General features: G+C 40.5%; 1 protein-coding gene across 2 annotated transcripts in view; it reads left to right on the forward strand.

The window, feature by feature from the left end:
* TTC39A (tetratricopeptide repeat domain 39A) overlaps positions 1 to 19,683 on the forward strand; it is a 116,481-nt gene that overhangs the window by 57,247 nt on the left and 39,551 nt on the right. The gene's annotated exons all lie outside the window — the stretch shown is intronic.

A 19,683-nucleotide genomic window follows, 5' to 3' on the forward strand; every position in this document is an offset into this window, starting at 1 on the left:
AATTACTGGACTCCTCTGTATTACATTCACTCTGCTAGAAATAGCTGCACTTCTGATTTGAACTGTTCAGGAGGGTTTTCTTGATAGCAGTCAGGTTTGCTCATCTTTTGTTAGAAGACTCTCCTGACAATGAATTCAAGAAGGAAAGGTTTGGTAGGTACTGGGGGAAATGAGAGAGAGAGAGAGAGTCTTCACTTTTATAAAGAGTGCCGATAAATACGTATAACTTGTACAGTTCAGGGAAAAAAATATATGTGGGCTAACTCTACATATCTGCAAATAGTTATGGAAAAGTATGGTTACTTTCCATGTCTTTCACTTTAAATTAGTGGGCTTGTTGCTACACAATTTGATTGGATGTTTGACATCATATAGCAACTTTGATTGGATACAAAAAAAAGAGCTTTCCATAGACCAAGCATTCTGGTTAGGCTGTGAGTTCTCTATGAGACACCTTAGGCATATCTGTGATAATGTTTTTTGTTGTTTTGTTTTTTTTTATGGGTTGTAAAGGTTTGGTTGAAATTATGGTGATATTCCAGTTGTTTCATCTCCATAACTTGTACAGTCCACTTGTTAACTCATGAAATGAGTCATTCTCGTGACATTTCAAGTCCTCGCCCTTTCTGGAATGCTTCTGGTTATCACTAGTACCTTCTTCTTTTTTTTTTTTTTTTTTTTTTATTTTAACAGCTTTACTCCCTTCATCAGGTCGGTGCCATTAAAAGCTAATTACAAATGTATTTCGTCTGTAAAAAGGTGTCATCTACAACTTACTTGTTTGACCTTTTATTCTATGTATCCAAGTGGATTAATACCGCAACCACACTTCTTTATTGGAGATGCATTTTTGGAAAACAGTTTTATACCTTCAGAAATTATATCATTCCATTTCATTGAGTAGATGCATAGTCAGCTGCTTCGTGAATTATGCAAAAGTGGATCAGAATAACCAAAATTTATAACAAATATAAGCATACAAAATTAGCAATATTTTATAGTAAAACAAAATAACAAAATTAGTAATTATAGAAACTAATGAATGAGCATCATAATAACATAAAACCACCAACAGCCGGCATCAAGACACAAAAAGCATGCAAAATTAAAACAAAAAAATAAACAATATTGGGGCCTCTTTTTTTATTAAGCATTTTTCCCATAGACACAGAATGGAAGAAAAGCCTTAGTAAATCAGGCCCTAAGTAACTTATTAGTAAAGAAAAAGTGGAGATCGGTGTATATAAAAGAGAACTTTATTGAATATTGCCCAATTCTGGCTGAGTTTCGCTCTTTCTCGTGTCAGCAGGGTGGATAGTACGAGTTTTACTCCCGCTCTGTCTATGGAGCCGTGCAGTTATAGCGTTTATGCTCATTTTGTTCCTGCTTAGTATTGCAGCTGCCTGTGTGATCCAGTCAATGCATTATCCAGCTTGGAGTATTGTGATCACAATTCTTAAATTATGTCTCTGGGGTTTGAATGCATTCGTATTCCATCTGACTGCTTAGAAAAAAAACCTGCGGTATGTGTTCAGAGTTCTGCCGCTGTTTGAACACGTACTGCAGACTCGGCCAGAGTCGGGCAATATTCAATAAAGGTCTCTTTTATATACACCGATCTCCACTTCTTCGTTACTGCTACACAGCAATCTTGGATTGGCTTCCGATTTGTTTTTTGGGTCCTAAGTAACTTATTTACATTATCAAAATATTTCTCTGTCTCAAAAACTAGCAAATCACAGTGAGCGTACCAGTAAGTTAGAACTAAGTCATATGACTGCTTTAAAAAGTATTGTTTGCATCATCTTGCTAAAAACGGGTTTCTTTAGGAAGCAAATTCCCCTTAAATAGACCCATATACAAAAATAATCATTTCCTCGTACTCTGTACCCTAACTTCCTTTAAAAAATGTAATTTAAAAGTAATCTCTTGAGAAGATCTAGGGTTTCTGTTTGGGATGTAATGTTCTAATAAATTTGTCAAAAGGGCTGGAAGTAACTTATGCAAGGCTCTTCTTAGATTTGTGTATAATATATTGTAGTAGTCCATGCATGACATAATTAGTGATTGACTGCTGTTGCCATATTCTTTTCTAAGATCTATCTAATCTGGCTGATTAAACGGAAATAATGAAAGGAACACTTTTTGTCACTACAGATACTTGCTTATCCATCCTCAGATCTACATCTCCTAAAACATCTAGGATGTGCGCTCAGTCAGTATGACCTCACTGAATACCACCCAGCAGAAAAGGAGCTACAGAGATTATTTATAAGGCTTTTGGTTTCTTTTACACTTTTTATTTATAGAACTTTTTACAATTACTTCATGCCATTGTTAAATAAAAACCTGGTGTGGATAACTCCATGTCATAGTCCCATAGACCCATTTCTTTTTTACCCTTTCTTGCTAAGCTTTTGGAAAATATTCTGTTGAAACAACTGTCTTCTTTTGTTGAAGAACACCAGATTCTTGACCTGTTACAATTTGGATTCAGAAAATCCCTTAACATTAGTTTCACACCTCGACCACATCAGACGTGGCCTTGACTATGTTCATTCATTTGACTTGGTTACGCTAGGTATCTCTTCAGCTTTCGACACCATTAACCATAACATACTACTATCTCGTCTTAAAGAACATGGGATTTCTGGCCTAGTTCTTGCTTGGTTTACCTCCTATCTATCAAATCAATTTTCACAAATTAGATCAGCAGGACAATACTCTGCTTGGTTTACCAACTCGAGTGGAGTTCCACAGGGCTCCGCTTTGTCGTCCTTATTATTCAACATCTATTTGGCCCCTATTTGTAAATTTCTGGTGGACCTATATGACGGCTAGAGAATTTATGTTGACAATATACATTTTTTATCAAAATGAGTTTCACAGGGTCTGAGACAGTGAGTAATATCGGAATTTATCTGTCAGTGATTAAACAATGGTTGCAACACAATAAATTGTCCTTAAATCTTGCAAAGATGGAATTTTTGGTTATTAAGCGTTCTAACAGTATTGTTATTCCTGCTAGTCTAATCTTGAATAACACTCAGTTTGCTATTGCACCTCATGTTAAAAGCCTTGGTGTATGGCTGGATTCAAATTTATCATTCCATGAACATGTTAAGTCTGTAATTAAGAATGTTTTTTTCAAACTGAGGTTTCTTCATGGCCTAAAAAATCTGCTCGAACCAAGTGATTTTAGGTTGGTGGTTCAGGCATCAGTACTTCCCACTATCGATAATTGCAATGCCATATACCTTGGAGTCCCTGAATCAACTCTGAAACCACTTCAGCTTCTTCTTAATTCAACTAACACGTCTAACTATTATTTATTTATTTAGTTTTCTATTCTGATATTCGATTCAAGATATCACGCCGGTTTATATACAACAGGATGTCTCAAGGCAAGCCTTTTGGTGTTTAACTAGTGGAGTTAAATGCTATGATCATATCACCCCCACTTTAATACAATTCCAATGGCTTCCGGTGGGTTTCAGAATTCATTCAAAAATATTATTTATGACTCAAACTATTAAGTAGCTCTTCTTTTCTTCGGGCAAATTCATTGCTTCGTATTTATCAACCAACAAGGAGTCTCAGATCTCAAGAAAGAGGCCTGCTTGAGGTTCCCTCAATTAAAACAGCTAGACTATCATCTACACGAGACTGTACCTTTTCCGTAGCTGCACATAATTTATTAAATTCCATACCCGCATCTCTGATGCTTTAAGAATGTCCTAAGAAATTTAAAATAACTTTAAAGACATTCTTGCTGAAGCAAGCATTTAATTGAGAGGTGCCCGAATATATTCAATAGTGACTCTGGCACAATCAGGTTCCTTTCATGTTATATAGCTGCAGGGAATAATTAGGTTCAAGTCAACAGTCTTACAGACCACCTTGATTTGGAAAGTAATTTGTTTTATTTTAGGCTGTTTAAGAATGTTTGTGACTTTAGATTGTTTCATATTTATGTAATCTGTTGTTTTATTTATTTGTAACTATTATGTATGTTATTATGTAAATCGCTTAGAGCACAAAGTGACATAGTGAAATCACATATCATCACTGACTATATAGTAGAAGCATATCACATACCACAAGTCTCCAGTCCACAATTTTACTTACATTTCACTTTGCTAATTGCCATGATGGTGTTCTGCTGTAAAGCAGTATTATCAAATTAATAAATAATAGATCCTTAGACCTGTTTTATGAAAACGTAACCATATTTTATCCTTAGCAGAGCTTCCCCTAGCCCTCCCTGTATCTCTCCTACTTGACCCACTCTTTATATAGACCTTACTTAATGTTTTGATCCTGTATATAGACTGTACTTTACCTAATGTTTCAATCCTGTTTATAGACTGTACTTATTGCTAGCTCATTATTTATATCCGTACATAAAACCCCATTGTTTTCCTGGCCCCTACCCCCCCCCTTTCCACTCCCCTACCCTAGTTATATTATCAGTTACTATGTAAAGCCCTGTTGGCTGAATTTCTTGTTATCTGGAAACCGATGTGATGTATTGTACGAATGTCGGTATATAAAAACATTAAATAAATAAAATAAATATTTGAAAAAAACACATAGCCTTTAAAATGTCCATGTTATACAAACTTAAATGCAGATTATATTTCTGTTTATCCTTAGTGTTAGATATTATCCATCATATACATTCTAATCTTCCCTTTCTCTTTAGCTCCCTTAATGCACCTGTATACCAAGGTGCCTTCTTTGATACATTTATATAATGATTTCATGGAGCAGTGGAGGGGGGTGGCAGTGGTGGTCAGGGCTCTATCAAACTCTTCATGCCAAGTGTCTACCATCAGATCTTCTGAAGCAAAGTGTAACTTGGAAGATCGTCGTCCATTTTGAAACCTCTGGATGACTAAAAAAAAATTAAATCTAGTGAATGATCTGCTGTATGAGCAGGTTCAGGGATAAATTGAGTCATCCCTGAATCAGTCATGGTTGTCTTGAAGAGGACCATCTAAAATTGGGTTGTATCTAAATTAAAGTCCCTTGAAACAATAAAACACATGGAAAGTTTAGCAGTCCTGTCTAGCAGTTCCTGAGTGGAAGATCCTAAATCACAAGGAGCCCAATATACAAGTAGAACTATAACTTTATTCACATTACCAACACTAAGCAAGAAAATTCACAGCCAAGGCTGTGCTAATGAATTTGCACACTTAAACAAGGGACCTCGTACTAAGGACCAACAACAATGATTGTACAAAAGTGCAAAGCATAGATAGAAATCTTTTTTTTTTGAGAGATATCAAACTCCTCCACTTAAGAAAGGATCCTTTTGACTGCAATGGAAACAGTACTTTTTTTTTTTGTAAAGATGTCACTTGATTGACAAGTATTGCAGCCAGTCAACAAAAATCAGATAACGCGACACGTCTTATGATTAACAGATCATTCTACCAATGTCTGAAAGAATTCACGCAATTTCGAACCAATCAATGGTTTCATTCAAGCCTCTGGGCACTACCGTCTCCAGAGTAAATATCCAAAACTGTTCTCCAGTGGCCAATCTATATTTTCGATTTCCACCTTTATACCAAGAAGAATGTGTTCATTTACAGTATGTTAGTTGATCAAATAAATGCTGTGCAGCAATGCAATGTGAAGCCATTGGTGCCATAGCCTTTTCTGTGTGGAGGCAGATCCTGTTTTCAATAAGCCTCGTTCTAACCTTGTGGGTAGTACTTCCAAAGTACATCGTATCATATGGACAAACAATCATGTAAATGACATGCGTGGATGAACAATCGGTATTGTATCTCCACCTGATGACCTTATTAATAGCCTCATGTTTCAGCTGACAATCTGAAAATGCAAGGGACAAACATCACAGTTGCCACATTGTTGATGCCCAAAGCTGTTACCTCATTCCGCTGTAATGTTGAATGTACCAACCAGTCTCTTAAATTTTTCCTTCTAGAATTTACAAAAAGAGGACATTCCTGCAGACTGATGCATCATCAAGATGTTCCAATGTTTAATAATCTGGAACACTTCTTTTGTGTTTGTTATAAATGAAAGAACCCAAGCCAACCGCTGAAATCCTTGTTCATGTCTACACTATAGTAAATCATCTCGATCCAGGAAATGAGCATGCAAATATGCTTGTTTGATAATCTTGTCAGGATATCCTTTTTCCCGCTCTTAATATCATGACATTCACATACAATAACTAAAACTCCTCCACCCTTACCATTGGTCTTTGATTATGAAAAAATATACATAACCAGGTGAACATCACAGAGTGCAAGTCTGTTATGCAGCTATATCTACTTGCACCTCTAAAATTAAATTGTAGATCAAATTTGTTTCCTTTAATTGATTGTGAGTTAAATTTAATTCTTAATGAAAAGTCCTCAGATAAATACAAAACAGGAATTAGTATAAGCCAAAAGCTTCTTGTAAGGGTGCAAGATCATTCCTAGAACTCATTATTACCTATAGTCTGGCTTGATATTTTATTCCTTGAGCCTTGCCATGCCATCTGAAGAAGGGATCGAAGTGGTTTCAAAAGTTCATATTCACCAATCTGCCTGAATGATCCTTATGTTGATCTAGGAGTGTGGAGAATACAGGGAGACATCATAAAGGCATATGCCAGATTTGGAGATAGTACAAGTCTAAAATAATAAACTGATCCACCCTATACCCTTTTTTACACATGACATAGAAACATAGAAATGACGGCAGAAGAAGACCAAACGGCCCATCCAGTCTGCCCAGCAAGCTTCGCCCTTTTTTTTTTTTCTCATACTTATCTGTTACTTTTGGCTCTTAGTAACCTTTTGGTTCTGTTTCCCTTCCACCCCCACCATTAATGCAGAGAGCAGTGTTGGAGCTGCATCTAAGTGAAATATCTAGCTTAATTAGTTAGGGGTAGTAACCACCACAATAAGCAAACTACACCCATGCTTATTTGTTTACCCAGACTATGTAATTCAGTCCTTGTTGGTTGTTGTCTGTATATAGATCCACTTTTCTTCATTCCCCCTGCCGTTGAAGCAGAGAGCTATGCTGGATATGCATTGAAAGTGAAGTATCAGGCTTATTTGGTTTGGGGTAGTAACCGCCGTCACAAGCAAGCTACTCCCACTTTTTTGTGAATGCAAATCCTTTTTTCCACATTCATTTACGTCCTCTAGACTTTATGGATCCACAATGTTTATCCCACGCCCCTTTGAAGTCCTTCTCAGCTCTGGTCTTCACCACTTCCTCCGGAAGGGCATTCTAGGCATCCACCACCCTCTCCGTGAAGAAATACTTCCTGACATTGGTTCTGCGTCTTCCTCCCTGGAGTTTCAAATCGTGACCTCTGGTTCTGCTGATTTTTTTCTTATGGTAAAGGTTTGTCGTTGCCTTTGGATCATTAAAACCTTTCAAGTATCTGAAAGTCTGTATCATATCACCCCTGCTCCTCCTTTCCTCCAGGGTGTACATATTTAGATTCTTCAATCTCTCCTCCATAAGTCATTCGATGAAGACCTTCCACCTTTTTGGTCGCCCTTCTCTGGACCGCCTCCATCTTGTATCTGTCTCTTTGGAGATACGGTCTCCAGAACTGAACACAGTACTCCAGGTGAGGCCTCACCAAGGACCTGTACAAGGGGATAATCACTTCCCTTTTCTTACTCGATATTCCTCTCTCTATGCAGCCCAGCATTCTTCTGGCTTTAGCTATCGCCTTGTCACATTGTTTCGCCGACTTCAGATCATTAGACACTATCACCCTAAGGTCTCTCTCCTGCTCCGTGCACATCAGCCTTTCTCCCCCCATCGAGTACAGTTTATTCGGATTTCCACTCCCCATATGCATGACTCTGCACTTCTTGGCATTGAATCTCAGCTGCCATATCTTCGACCACTCTTCCAACTTCCTTAAATCCCGTTTCATTCTCTCCACTCCTTCCAGCGTGTCCACTCTGTTGCAGATCTTAGTGTCGTCCGCAAAAAGACAAACCTTACCTTCTATCCCGTCCGCAATGTCGCTCACAAAGATATTGAACAGGACTGGTCCCAACACCGATCCTTGCGGTACACCACTTAACACCGCTCTCTCTTCAGAGAGAGTTCCATTTACCATCACATAAAATAAATCATAGGTTGAGCCTTATTCTTATTCTTGCACCCTTATAATAAGTCAGCCTGACCCAGAACCATGACTGTTCTGGGTCAGGCTGACTTAATTCAATTATAAGATAAAGATTTAATTAAATTCAAGATAAAGATTCTTTGGTTACTTAATGTCGTCTGTTCCCTGGTTTTAAAAAAAATAAAGGTTGCTATTTTATTTTTTCAGCAACCATGTTAGGTAAATAGTCGTCACGTAACAGGCTGAACTTAGCAAGGGCCTCTTTAAGTACAGTGAGTTCAGGAAGGCACATGTTTAATAGGAGACTGTGTCATGGTACCAATAATAATAAAAAAAAAAAAAAAAGTCAGTTTAAATAAAAGCTTTACTTAATGGGCTCTTTCCAAAGGGTCATTTCCCTATTTTGTGGCTATGGAAAACAGATTTTATCGAATAAGGCTCAACCTGTGATTTATTTTTTTGGCAGCTCCTTCTGGTTACAGATGAATGAATCAGAGCTGTAGGTAGTTTATAAAACTCTCCAGGGACAGATGATCTGATTGGTGGGGGTTTCTCATTCAGAAAACTGAAATTTGATTCCCTCCCTTACTTCTCATTAAAATGTAATGTATGCTAATACCTAACTTTTTAATTTTGTATATTGCTGCTTCTTTTGTGGGGTTTTTAAAAAAAAAATTTTTTTAAAAAAGGATTACATTGTAAGACCTGATTTAATAATGATAGAAACAACGTAGCCAAATAGATTTAGGGAGCTTTTATTTGCCCACGGTGGCCGCTTCACCTTAGGGTCAGTGCAGGGAAGACACTTAGATCTCTCGCAGCTATGTTCGAATATGGCTGACTTGCATTTGACGTTATCCGGCCTCGTGTGGCTACTTAACCGGAAATCTTCAAAGTTATCCGGTTAAGTAGAGAGGTGTAAAATGGAAAAGCAAAATATATGTAAACGGGTCTGTGGCCCGTTTTTGCTTGTTCCCCTCTCCAGAATATAGATGAGACCCTGTTGGCCTTGCATCTCCCGCATGGCCCTCTAAAGTATAATTACACGGCCCAGCCTCCAACAACATTACGGATTCTGAACAATTTTTAAATCTTTCCCCTCTCCTCCCCCATGGTTTAAGAGTTGGCTAGTTCTCACCTGCACCCCCCCGGACCCCTCCAGATCCCCTTCTCCATCCCCTCCGATTTCCCCAATCCCTGACGGGAACGAGATATTAACTTACCTGCGCCCGGCGCCCCAGTGCTGCATCTGCCAGACTCAGCGCTGGAAGTGTAAGTTTACACCAGGGCTAGGCAACTCCTGATTCTGGAGTGTCACAAACACCTCTCACAGTGAATATACATGAAGTATGTTTGCATGCACTGTTTCTTTTATATGTAGATATCTCATGGTTATCCATTACAAAAGAACATAAGATATGCCATACTGGGTCAGACCAAGGGTCCCATCAAGCCCAGTATCCTGTTTCCAACAGTGGCAAATCCAAGACACAAGTACCTGATAAGCACCCAAACATTAGATAAATCACAAGCTTCTATTGCTTATTTATTACCATATTACCAGTTTATGGATTTTTCCTCTAGGAACTTATCCAATCCTTTTATAAACCCAGTTTTACTAACTGCTGTAACCATTTCCTCTGGCAATGAATTGCAGAGCTTAACTGTGTGCTGAGTGAAAAAGAAATTTCTTCGATTTGTTTTAAATGAGCTACTTGCTAACTTCATGGATTGCCCCCGGTCCTTCTATTATCTGAGAGAGTAAATAACCGATCTACATTAACGTTTTCAAGTCCTTTCATGATCTTAAAGACCTCTATCATATCCCCCCCCCTCAGCCGTCTCTTCTCCAAACTGAACAGCCCTAACTTCTTTAGCCTGACCTCATAGGGCAGCCGTTCCATGTTCCCTTATTTTGGTCGCCCTTCCCTGCACTTTCTCCAGTGCAGCTACATCCTTTTTGAGACGCGGTGACCAGAACTGCGCACACCACTCAAGGTGCGCAGGCATTATGACATCCTCCATTTTATTTGCCATTCCCTTCCTAATAATTCCTAACATCCTGAAACCTAGACCTGTTTGTGGCGCCCCAGGACCAGAGTTATCTACCCCTGTTGCATACCTGTGCTGCAGAACTTCATCGTAAGGATCATGACCACCCATATGAGCAAATAGCAGGCTCTGCCTTACTATATGGGCAGCATGGTAGACCCAGGACATCTGGTCGCCAGGCTGTTGTGTACATTTGTGCTTTGGTTTATATATGTGCATATATTAGCCTGTGTGTTTTCAGAGTGACTAACTGCATATAGTTATGCTACTTAATGCTGTAAGAAGTGGCACGGAAGGATAGAATAGAGACACGCACATCGGCGTCCTGAACCAGCGTGGTCTCCCTAACCGTCGGGCAGATCACTGTCTGGAAATGTTTCTTCTCTCAGAGGTGAACCTTGTTTGCTTCTAACCTGACTTCCAGGTAAAGATTCGGTGGCGGTGGGGAGGGGAGCCCCAGGCTGCTCTTCTCAGCGCGTAGCAGTTTTCGTTTCCTTGCAGCAAAGTCTTTCTTGTTTGTAGTTACTGCGCGGCACCACGGTCTTTTTGTAGATTAAAACAAAAAGCCTAGCGACCGCGCGGATTTGGAACTTAAGGAAAATTTCCACTGGAGTTTGGTGAATAAAGATAATGGCTTCCTATGCTAGCTGCCAGTCCCCTTCCTCCACCTCTTTCCCCCCCCCCCCCATAAAAAAATAAATAAATAAAACCGGCTCCGCATATCAGGGAAAAACCAAGTAAACTCTCTGTGTGCGGGTTTCTAGATTGCACCCTCTTCTGCCTTGCACGATAGCTGATCACCATCATTGCAATATGTATGACCCTCATTATCCCTTTCCCTATAGGTTAAGTCACTCTCATGATGTCACCAACATCTGGAATCGGGCCGAGGAAGGGCTCTGACTGCGTTCAGATCTTGATGTCAGTGTGAGCTAAGAGCAAGAAGTTAAAAAGATCTGCCTGTCACCACATGCTTTATATACTTACGGCACCTAAAGACCTGCGTGTTCCAACTCCCCAGGAATCCAGGAGGAAATGGGTGAAAATACAACAAAGAGAAATCTTTCATTTATTGTGCAAAGCACCCACCTACATTTATATGGAAATAACAAAGAATGTTATACCGGAGTTCTAGGAGTGCCTAAGTATGCTGACGTCATTAAAAACAAAAGGGATTTTGGCAGAAGTCTGCAGAGGAAACTCTGCAGCGCATTTCTTTTTTTGTAATTATATCTTTATTGCAAAATAAGAAACATTTCAAATATAGTAACCGCAACACTGTGTTTTTTGTACATTCAACAGCAAGTCTATCTCCCCCCCCCCCCACCACCCATTCCTATACCCCCCCCCCCATCAGTCCATTTCCACACATAACTTCCCCATATAGACAGCAAACAAATATCTTCCTAAATAAATCTCTCTCACCAAAATAACTGAAATGTCTCATCCGGCTGCATTTTTCTCTAACCACGTCTGGGTCCCACATCTCTTGAAATTGTTTGTTTGATCTTGTCATTTCTCACGGCCGCCAGATTTTCCATATATCGAATCGTTTAAATCTTTGCCAAAACCACCTGTGAGGGTGGCGCTTTTGATCTCTTTCCACCAGGCGGCCAATGTACACCTAGCAGCCACCGCCACCAGTTTCAGTGATGTTTGCTTATTGGCGGATAGTTCTCGAGCCGGTACGTTTAACAGAAAAAAAACGTTGGGTTCCTTCGGCATACTTTCTTCCATGATCTCTTCCGGAAACTTGAACATCTCCCACCAGAAATTTTGGATTTCAGCACATGGCCACCAGATGCGAGAAAAGGAAGCCTTCAGCGGGCACCTCCTCTCCAGCATGGCCCAGCACGTTCGGCGTACATTTCTTTTTTTTTTCAAGCGCAAGGTTGTAATATCCCCATCTGTACCACAGTTTGTATCCGTTCTCAGTTACAGCAGTTGTGCCTCTTCTCATCGATGTAAAACATAAATCCCACATCCCTTCATCCCGCTCTTCTCCTAATTCTTTTTCCCGGGCCACCCTATCTTTTTTGTTTTATCCGGCAGAGGTTTATTTAACAGGGAATAAAGCTTAAGATATCGTCCCCTTTATCATATTTGCTTGGTCGCAATAACGCTCAAAAAGTGATTTCCCTTTCATAAGATCAGTCTTCACCGCTTTTTGAATTAACAAAATTCAGCAGTTGCAAATAAGCAAAAAAAAAAAATCAGAGGGAGAAGTTGAAAATCTACTCTGCAGAGCCTGAAAACCTCAAACTCTTTTGCCAGTCCCACACTTGCTCCAGTCTATCCAGCCCTAACCACTCCCAGTCACGAAAAACTGCGTGTTCCTTACCCACCAAAACGTTATTATATCTTATGGGAGTATGAAACTGAAACTCTACGACCAATTGAAATATGTTTCCATTTATCCCAGACTTGTAGAGAATATTTAAACACGGTGAATACTGATCTTTATCCCTCCCTTTCGTACCAGCAATCCACAAAATATGCTGTATCGAGATTGTTTCCAGAATATCATGTTCAATTGTTACCCATTGTTTCTGTGCAACTTTGCTATGACAACCCAACGCCGCCTTTAATTGGGCAGCCACAAAATATTTAGCAATATTCGGAACCCCGAGACCACCGTCCATCTTACGTTGACACAGTATAGATTTAGCTATCCTCTGCAGCCTTCTTTTCCAAATGAAAGCAAATACTCTTTTTTTGAAGGCTTTTCAGCACTTTATCGGAAATAATACATAATAAAGTCTGGAAGAGGTAACAAAGTCTCGGCAACAGGTTCATTTTCACTGCCGTCGCTCTTCTTAACCACAACAAATTATGCCTGTCCCACTTATCTACGTCCTGCATTAAGGTTTTCATTAATGGGGTATAATTTAGGTGATATAAAGCCCTAGGTATTTCAGTTTTTCTTTGGTCCATTTGAAAGGAAGTCTGACTTTTAGATTTCACACATGGGAATCTTCAAGAAATATCTTCAGAATCTCCATTTTATCCATATTTACTTTGAACCCAGAAACCCTTCCAAATTTTTCTGTCTTCTGGTTAGAATTGATACAGTAAATATTAATCAATATAAATGTCTGAGTTCCATACAAGACTATATCTTCTCCCCCCCCCCATATCTCTATAGATCGATTTTATTTCACCCCTAAATCCTTAGAGACGAATATCCCTATCTCTCATGTCTATTACTAGGTGTATTTGAAGCTAAAACAACTGTGGAAAACTGGTTGGAGCATAGTAAATGCTCATCTCTTCTGCGGAAGTGTATTTCCTGAATAAATGCTACAGAATCATTCAGATATTTTAACTCCCAGAACATCATTTGGCACTTATAGGAAGTATTTCATCCTTTCACATTAAGAGATAATAAAAAACTCAGAGTAGCCATTATTTTCCAATTATTTTCTTCTATCATAACTAGAATCAGCAGGCCAGTGTTCAACATGACTTCTAAACTAGCTTCTAGCAGCACAGTAGATGTCATCAGATAAGGGCCACTTGGCTCAACCAGTCTGCCCAGTTGTCCCTGCTTACACTGCTCTATCTAAGGATATCTCCCCCTGTCAGCTGTACAAGCCTGCTGGAGAACCCTTCTTATTCAAGTCCTCTACTATTCCAGGTAAAACAAACAGACAAATTACCATTCTTAAACCAACACCCAGTCACCAATGTCTCTTGCATAATTTCTTCAGCCTTATTCTTACCACTGTGCTCTGTATCTGTCCCAAGCAAGCTTCAGTTTTATCAATGTATGAGCTCTACTACCTTTACCAGTAAGCTATACCAGACATAATCTATCCTATCTAGAAAGACGAATTTCCTCACATTTCATCTGTGTCTCCCTCCTTCCATCTTCATATCTTGCAAGATTTACTAAATACATAGTAAATACACTTGGTTTAGCATTCTGTGGACTCTTGTATCCATATTATATTTATACCCCTATCCTGTCTAGATTACTTATTGGTCTTTGTTTAGCTCTATAAGAACATAAGAAGTTGCCATACTGGGTCAGACCAAGGGTCCATCAAGCCCAGCATCCTGTTTCCAACAGAGGCCAATCCAGACCATAAGAACCTGGCAAGTACCCAAAACTAAGTCTATTCCATGTTACCGTTGCTAGTAATAGCAGTGGGTATTTTCTAACTCAACTTGATTAATAGCAGGTAATAGACTTCTCCTCCAAGAACTTATCCAATCCTTTTTTAAACACAGCTACACTAACTGCACTAACCACATCCTCTGGCAACAAATTCCAGAGTTTAATTGTGCGTTGAGTAAAAAAGAACTTTCTCCGATTAGTTTTAAATGTGCCACATGCTAACTTCATGGAGTGCCCCCTAGTCCTAATATCCAAGAGTAAATAACTGATTCACATCTACCTGTTCTAGACCTCTCATGATTTTAAACACCTCCATCATATTCCCCCTCAGCCGCCTGCCATCTGTATAGTACCTACCCTTAAACCTTTGAAGGAGATGGCATGATTGAGGATAAACCATTTGAGGTATATCAGCTTCAAAGAGAGATTTAAAAAAAACCAAAACAGTTTTGGAAGAACCAGAAATAGCCTTTTTCTTATACATAAAAGTATTGTAGAATTCTTTAGTTGTATGCAACATCCTTAAGGGCTGCTTCCAGCGCTGCTGTTCAGTGAGCCTTCAGGCATCTCCCGTCCCAGCCTAAGCTAGGAGTCAACACTGATAAGTGGGAGAATAATCTTCACCAGGTATATTACACTGATCAGATAAAATGCTCCTCTAGAATATATCAAAGGCATGATTTGCTTAGGATTTATTATTCATTGCAGAATTAATTATTTTAAAGGCTAATGAGAAATGCAACAATTAGTTCCTGCAGCTGTCAAATTGTTAAACCTTAATTGGGTGCAAATTTTCTTCATTAACTTACACACCCTTGTAATACAAATGGTATTTATATGAATTCACAGACATGACACAGTAGTAGCTATGGAGGTGCAATTATTTTGAATTTCTAACAAGAGGACGATGACTCACCGGTGATAATTCAGGTGCTAAGCGGGAATGGCACACATAGAAAGGCCTTCTGGTAATGTTATTTGGAGATTTTTTTTTTCTTTGAAATGCTTAGAAAAATTAAAATTGGTGGATGCAGGCTAATGGGCCAGTGACCTAGCTTGCGGGTTAGTGGTTTCATTCCCATGCAGTTTTGCTACAGATGCAAACGAGCAGTGTAGCAAACTTGACGATACTTCAGTAAGTTGCAGTTATCTCTTTTTTTCTGCGAAAAGGGGCAAGTGAAAATAATTTTGTGGGCCAGTTTTCTCACAATTCTAATCTAATGAGCTGCTTTACGTAATATTACGTCATTGCAGCTCTTTAATTCAGAATTTTAGCAAATGTTTGTGCATAGCTGACTATGCGCAGAAGGTCACTATTAGCGAAGGGGGTATTTTGCACATTTTTTCATAAAAGGGGCTAACCTGCGAAAAAGTGCAACATGCTGAGGTTTGGGCATTTTTGCATGTTTCTGGCCATTTTGTGCGTGTTTTCGCTCGTTTGTCCCTGTTTTTTTTTTTTTATTATTTAAGCTTTTTTATTGAAAGTGTGCAGAAAACATACAATTGTAGCAAGAACGAATAAACAATGAACAAGAAAAACAAGGCATCACAACAAGAGATATCGTTCAATTTACATATCAGTGTGCAACCACTCCCTGGACTTTCCTTTTAATATCCCCTCCCGTCCACCCCCCTCCCACCCCACCACATGCTGATAATAAGAAATCAAAGAGAGTGAAGAGTAATCACTGGCAATACAGGCTTGTTGGAGGAACAATATGGGAATGAGAAGCTCTATAGTCGTTGTTTCGCGTGCCAATCTCTATACGGCTTCCACACCTTCCGAGCGGAGGCTACCTCACCGGCCCGAAAGGAACTAACACTGTCATGTAGCAGACTAAGAGTCCATAACCTGCCATAAATTTTCTCGAAGGCAATAGGTCCAGGCAATTTCCATTCCAGGGCAATCTGGCATTTTGCAGCAGAGACGATGTATGTAACTAATTTTCCCTGCATGGCTGGCAATTCAAACGGTAAATTCAACAACACTTGCTCAGGCGTAAGGACTATCTCAAGCTCCAAGACCTCATGAAGAAGGGAGGCCAAGTCAGCCCAAAATTCCATTAAATAGGGGCATGTCCACCACATATGATAAAACGTACCTTCTTCCCCACACCCCTTCCAGCACCGATTATCATAGGTGGATTTGAACTGGTGCAACCGAGAAGGCGTATAATACCAGCGTAGTAAAATCTTATATCTATTCTCTAATAACTGTGAGTAAGGGAGCCCTTTTTTCGTACCTACAAATATCTGATCCCATGTCTCGTCTGACAAGGATCGTGCCAAATCTCTCTCCCAAGCCTGCATATATGCGGGTTTAACTATAGGGTCTTTATTTAGATAATTATAAACCTGTGAGATGGCTTTCCGTAAAGTATCCGCTTGGTCGCACCACGACTCAAATTGTGTCTTACCCAGGGCCATATCAGCTCCCACGTTTTCCACCTGAAAAAAATGTCTAAGTTGAAGGTAGGAAAACACATCACCCGAGGGCAAACCATACCTCTCTTGTAAGGATGCGAATGAGATAAGTCCCTCTAATCCCCACAATTGGCCAAAGTTTTTAATGCCTTTCTGGTTCCAACGGCCAAAAGTTCCAGATACCCCGCCTAGAGGGAACCTAGAGTTCGTTTGGAAGCTGGAACTATAATAGTACCGTCTGTCCCCTGTCAACGGTTTCCTCCACCTATCCCAAGTCGCGACGGCCCGGATAGTCGAGGCATTAGCCTTCGCCAAGGGGGGACGCGTACCCCCAGGCTGCCACAATATGGAACTGAGTGAGGTCGTACCCACTTGTGTTTGTGCTATGACCGCCCATTGTTTCTGCTCTTTTAATCTGTGCCAATCAAACAGAGCTCTCAATTGGGACGCTGCCAGGTACCACCTCAAATTGGGAACTCCCAAGCCTCCCCGTAAGCGAGGTCGGTACAAGACCGCTCTAGAGACCCTCGGGGGACGTCTCCTCCAGATGTAGGAAAAGATACGCCTCTGCCAGCCATTTACTATCACATCAGGAATTTGAATCGGGAGCGCCTGAAACAAATATCCAAGACGAGGAAGCACATTCATTTTTACGGATGCTATCCTCCCCGTCCAAGATAGATAGAGCTCTGACCAGCGATCCAGATCATCAAAAATCTTACGGATCAGGGGGGGATAATTCAGCTGGTATAGCTCCGCGGGATCTTTACTAATGTATACTCCCAAATACTTTATTTTGGAAGCCGCCCACCGGAACTGAAACCGTTGTTTAAGGGCCAGATGCTCCGAGTTAGATAGAGTAATGTTAAGAATCTCGGACTTATCTATGTTGAGTTTAAATCCGGAAACCGCCCCAAACGTTTTTAATGCTTCCAAAGCTTCTTGAAGCGACGTGGATGGCTCGGTCAGGGTAAACAAAATGTCGTCCGCAAACATAGACATCTTATAGGACCCATCTCCTATCTCAACCCCTCGGATCCGCGAAGTAGTACGCACTGTGGTAGCCAGTGGCTCCAAAAACAAGGCGAACAATAACGGGGATAAGGGACAGCCCTGCCTAGTGCCCCTCTGAATACTAAATGCTTCTGAGTAGATACCGTTGACTTTCACCCGAGCCGAGGGGTTAGTATACAGGACCTGCAACCACGTTAAAAATTTATCCCCAAAATTCATGGCCTTCAAAGTCTGAAATAAAAACTGCCAGTGCACCAGATCAAAGGCCTTTTCTGCATCGACAGAGAGCAAGACCATCGGCTCCCCTTCCCGTCTGGCCCACCCGATTAAGTCTACAATTTTATGGATGTTGTCCGCTGCCATGCGGCCCGGAATAAATCCGGCTTGATCCGTGTGTACCAGCTTCCCCATGACACTGTTCATCCGATTTGCCAGAATTTTAGCTAAAAGCTTAAGGTCAATGTTAAGAAGTGAAATAGGCCGATAGGAGCCGCACTGGGTGGGATCTCTACCGGGTTTTCCAAGGATGGTAATTCCGGCTTCATTAGATCCCGAACGCAGGAGATCTCCCTCTCGCAAGGCGTGGAACAGTTCCCCAAGTAGTGGGATTAAGGAGTCAGCAAATGTTTTGTAAAAATAGGGCGTGTAGCCATCAAGGCCAGGAGCCTTATTTGCCTTAAGATCCTTAATAGCCCATTGTATTTCCAGGGGTGTAATCTCTTGGTCAAGCCTCTGCCGTTCATCTGGGGTTAAGACAGATAAAGTAACACTATTAAGATAGCCCTGGACCTGGTCTGCTGTTATATGAGTGTCAGCAGCATATAGGGTACCATAAAATTCCTGGAATCTCCTACGGATATCTGGGGGAGATGTCAACAAGTCCCCACCTTCAGCCCGGATGCCCAGAATTTGACTCTGTGTTTGCCTACGCTTCAAAAATCTGGCTAAAAGTTTCCCAGACCTATTTCCCCAAGCATATCTTTCTAAATTCAACATTTTCAATTTGTCAGTCAACTCTGTCGTGGCTAGTGCGTTCAACTCCGCCCTAGCCTGCTGTAAGGAAGTATATATTGCCCCCGAGAGCGTAATTTTGTGTTCCCTGGCCAAGGTCTCAATCTTCTGAAGGAGTACCCGCTTGTGCGCTGTTTTAACACGTTGCTTGTAGGCACCCTGAGAGATACATTTACCTCGCAAGACTGCTTTAAGGCAGTCCCAGAGCAGAGTGGGCGCCCCTTTATTATGAGCAATATACTCTTGAATATCAGCAATTAGCTGGTGACAAAATTGTTCATCCCGCAGTAAGGTGTCATTCATCTTCCATGTCTTAATGCCTGTATCGGCATTAGTTCCCAGCAACTTTAAAGTAATGGGGGCATGGTCTGACCATGTAATACTCTGCACATCTACATCCCCAATCCGGCCCACCAATAAGGAATCAATCAAAAAGAAATCTATACGTGAATAGGAGTGATGGGAAGCTGAAAAGAATGTATATTCTCTACTAGATGGGTTCTGCTGCCGCCAGGGATCCACCAGATTCCATGTGCCCATAAGAGACTTTAGGCGTTTTCGATGGGATCGGGACCCTTCTTGAGCTCCTCTGGAGGTATCTAAAAGGGGATCCAGGGCCAGATTAAAATCGCCCACAACTATTAATAGGCCTTCCCCATGTTTATCCAATAACACATCTAGCTGGGAATAAAAATCTCGCTGGTGATCATTAGGCGCATATATATTCAATAAGGTATAAGTGGTCCCCTGATGGGTAAAACATACAAGCACATATCGCCCATTCTCATCACTAATATGTTTATGGATAACATAATCCTCCCCCCGACAGAAAAGAATACAGACACCAGTATATTTCGCCTTTGGTCTGGCTGCCGAAAAAACCTTATGAGTAAACTCCGGCCATTGGAGCAGATGCTCGTATCGTTTAGAC

The sequence above is a fragment of the Rhinatrema bivittatum genome, chromosome 10 (genome assembly GCF_901001135.1).
Source record: "Rhinatrema bivittatum chromosome 10, aRhiBiv1.1, whole genome shotgun sequence".
Classification (NCBI taxonomy): domain Eukaryota; kingdom Metazoa; phylum Chordata; class Amphibia; order Gymnophiona; family Rhinatrematidae; genus Rhinatrema; species Rhinatrema bivittatum.